Source organism: Miscanthus floridulus, chromosome 14, assembly GCF_019320115.1.
Source record: "Miscanthus floridulus cultivar M001 chromosome 14, ASM1932011v1, whole genome shotgun sequence".
Taxonomy (NCBI): domain Eukaryota; kingdom Viridiplantae; phylum Streptophyta; class Magnoliopsida; order Poales; family Poaceae; genus Miscanthus; species Miscanthus floridulus.
The window spans coordinates 96,506,973-96,511,033 of record NC_089593.1 but is presented as its reverse complement, the minus strand read 5'-3'; the positions used below and the strand labels follow the sequence as shown (position 1 = coordinate 96,511,033).

Sequence of the window (4,061 nt, the reverse complement as noted above, 5' to 3'; positions counted from 1 at the left end):
AACCAAGCCGGCACCACATTACCTGTCCCACAAGAAGTCACCGGGTTTGCCCTGGATGGTGAAAGACCAGATTTAACAATCGACGCCAATAGAGGTTTTAAAGCAATCTTTTAATCTCTTGATTGGGGCAATTAAATATAAAAAACCGAAAGGCCTCCTGATATAGTGTTGGAAGGTGTCTCGCAAGGTCTACATATACGCACGTGATTGATCAGCTTATATGTATTATGTATTGTGTGAAATGTTGCTGTTTTGCTGTGACAAAACAATTAAATAACTACAATAAAGGCTAGTCGCTGGATTAAATAAATACCGAGTGTGTATAAGTTTCGATAATGTTTGGCCGCGGGCACCCATCCCGTCCGGATGCGGCTCCTCACTCATCTGCTCTCTCTTAAAGAAAAAAAAAACCTCCAGTCGCTTATCCGCTCGTCTCGATGTGGGCACGTGGCCGCTCATCCACCTGCCGCACTCCGCTCAATCGCGCCCCTTCCCCCCACCGTGTGCCTATCCCCCACACTACGTAGGAAACATTTTTTAGGGACGGCTCGTAACCATCTGTAGGGGCGGTTTTGTCAGCCGCCCCTATGAAAGGGTGGCTACAAATTGCTGATTTATAGGGGCGGTTCCCAGACCGTCCTTACAAATCGATTTCTAGGCAGTCGCCCCTACAAATCGATTTGTATGGACGGTTGGTATTGTAGCCGTCACTACAAATAGATTTGTAGGTGCGTCTGATAACATCAGCCGCCTCTGCAAATCGATTTGTAGGGGCGGCTACAGTACCAACCAGTACATTTTTCCGTTAAAAAAATTTAAATTTACAATTCAAATTCGACCAGAATATATATATATATATATATATATATAATTCAAATCTGACCAGAACTATATAGTTCAAATCCGACCACAAGCACAAGAGCATTATATAAACTACCATTACAAGTCCAATTCACAAGAATATATACAATCTATCTCAAATCTCCAATAGACATGCTGATATATCAGAACAACTGCAGGAAATCATAGAATTGGCAGCTGCCAGGATGAGGGAGATCTCCAGGCCACGACTAAACGCTTGATTGAAAAAGAAACGTGACTGGAATGTTGACACAAAGGGGAACCACGAGAAGAAGACAATGTGCACAAAGATGATGGCGCCCATTCCTGCATCGTACATCCTTGCAATCTCACGGACTGAATCCCATAGCCTAAGGGCTTTCACTACCCTCTTCCATGCGACGGCCAGCTGTCATGACAAGGAAAATTTTGGTGAGGCATGTGGCACCTGCAGGCAAGTTACCAGCCATTAACTTGCACTTGTAATATTCCAAATCTGCTTCAATTAAGTAGCAGATTGATATAATGCAAGTATTTCTCAAACAAAATAAGGATGTTATACTTACACATAAGACACACCAGCCAGTTGCTATAAAAGCAAGTGCACTTGCAAATAAATCAGCAACAGTGAACGATGTGAGCACGATAAGAAGGGCAATTCCTGCAATTATCCCAATAGCAAGGACGCCCTGCAGAAACCGAACAAAAGTCGGCAAGGCTATCGACCTCTTCGGAGTTGCAGTAAAAAGCTAAAAGACAATAGGACAAAGCTTAGCTTAGAGTTCATCCATATATAATTTTAAAACATGCAGCATTTGAATGTTCAAAGAATTAACATGATAAACCTTGAAAAGAAGAACCATAACAACGAGTACAATCCATGAGAAGCCATAAACCTGCACAGTGACAGAAGGCATTAGATAGACAGAACAAACAAAACTCGGATGGTGATAGGATCCCAAGTTAAATATAACATCCAAATGGTTGGTTATTAATGTTTTTATGTTGCTTAAATTGAACATTTAAATTACAAATATCTACTTCAAGACCAAAATCCATAATAAAATTACTTGGAAAAAATGAGGTATAATAACATCATTCAACAAGAAAAAATCATACATTGTATTTCACACTATAAAAGAAATACAATAATATTTTGTGTTACACATTGTTGATAAACAGGGTTGAATTCTTTTAGGGCCTGGAAAAGGTGAAGTTCAAGGATTCCTACAACAATCAGATCTTTTAATTTCCTATATGGAGGAAAAGTGATGCCCTATACTACTCCCTTCCCTCAAACAGAAAAGCTACCGATGATCAGCTTCATCAACATTGAAGAGATGAGACGTGAAAACAGGAATAGTTGCTTTTGAGTCATTCACCATTACTTTGCTAATTAAGTAATCAGGCACAGACTTAAACAGGAATAGTTGTAGTGTCCAAAAAATACTAGATAACAGAGATCCTAAATTTGATCAATAGATAAGCTTAAAATACAATGAGGACAATCAAATTGAAATAAAGAAGGGCTTAGTTTCGCTTATGTGCACGTAAGTGATGCTACAGATCTACACACGGCGAGGCTATAAAATCGATCTGGTATCTATCTAATCTAATTATAACAAATTACAAAGTGTATGTATATACAAAATGGCTTAGTTTCGCTTATGTGCGCGTAAGTGAAGCTACAGATCTACACACGACAAGGCTTGAGCTTGACAAGATGGGAGAGAGAGAGAGAGATGTTAGGAGGGGGGCTGATAGTGCGATCCAGACGGCGCCGACGAGGGGGACAGCTCCCCAGAGCAGGCCGTAGATGAGCCCCACCGCCTGGTGGATCCAGTGCACCACGTCCAGCAGTTGATCCTACCACAGCCCGACCGAGCTGAGACGCAGCTGGTGAGTGGATCCCGAGCACGCCACTGTAGGGGCGGCTCCATCACTAGCCGCCCCTAAAAAAATTTGTGCCGTTGCTACAAATCATTTTTCACGTAGTGCCATGCACGCCATGCCTTTGCCCCTACCGCGCCGCACCCCATCATCGACCGTGCCGTGCCACCATCACCGCGGCGCCACTAGGAGGTCGCCGCTGGTCCAAACTTCATCTCTCATGGCCGGCCGAAGACACCGCAGTCGGAAGGGGAGGCCTGTGCATGCTGGGCCATTTGCTCTTGACGTTCCCCCTGGACCCGAGCTTGCCGACTACCGCAGTCCCCCACTAGGTAGGCCATGGCCGCCGACGACGCCGTGTTTCAAGTGTTTCATGCGTTTCAGACTTATATTTTAAGTGTTTCATCTGAATGTTGCAAATGTTGATCAGGGTCTCTTTGATGTTGCATAAGTTGCAATGGCAACATATGCATGTTGCAAGCCTTATGTGTCAATTGTTTAATGTGTTTCAAATGTCTGTTTCATATGTTTCATCTGGATGCTTCAAAAGTTGATCTGGTGTTTGCACATGTTGCAACGACTATATACGCATGTTTCAAGCGTTTCATCGGTCTTCAGATGTATGTTGCATATGTTTTATCTGGATATTTCAAAAGTAGATCGGGAGTTACACGACGCCGGTGGCCGGCGAAGAGCGGCCTGCCACATGGCTTTGGCTCCTACCTCGCACCTTCCTTGTGCAGCGCACCTCAACCTCTCATCTCCTCTCGCTCCCCTACCTTCCCTTCCCTCCATCTTGCCATGCAATTCGAGCTCGACCTGAGCGGGATGAGCGCGGGCAAGGGAGCTGCATGCGTCGGGCGCAAGTGCGGGAGCTCCATCTGGACGGACGCTGCCCCCAGAGTGGGATGGGCGAGGGGCGGAGGGAGTTGCGTGCGTCACGGTATGGAACGGGGTGCAGGTGCATGCGTCCGGACGCGGACGTCCGTCCTAGCGCTAGCACTACCATATGAGTTTACGTGGTTCAATCTCCATCTATAACATGCAAAAACTAGCCACACAAAAGAACAAGGGGTTCAACCCTAGAAAACTAATTACCATAGGCAAATAACATTATTACTATCCTATTGCATATATAATAGACTAAAAAATAATGCACTGCACACCCTTGACCAATCCGGACACGGAACGAACCGATGAGCACTTAGGCCCTGTTTGGCATAACTTAGCTTCATCTTTGAAGTTGCTTTTCTGACAAATAGGTTCATGAGCAGCTTTAATGGTGAAGCTGAGCTGTTTTGAAAAAACTATTTAGCAAAATAGCTTCACAT

The 4,061-nt window shown here is 44.3% G+C and overlaps 1 long non-coding RNA gene across 1 annotated transcript; it reads right to left on the bottom strand.

Annotated features, from left to right (window-relative positions):
• Positions 1–1,062: 1,062 nt before the first annotated feature.
• Positions 1,063–1,751, bottom strand: LOC136506199 (uncharacterized). The gene is made up of 3 exons (XR_010771426.1): positions 1,686–1,751; positions 1,407–1,589; positions 1,063–1,249 (listed from the first exon to the last, which is right to left on the bottom strand). It is a non-coding gene; the product is annotated as an uncharacterized lncRNA (long non-coding RNA).
• Between the last annotated feature and the right edge of the window lie 2,310 nt (positions 1,752–4,061).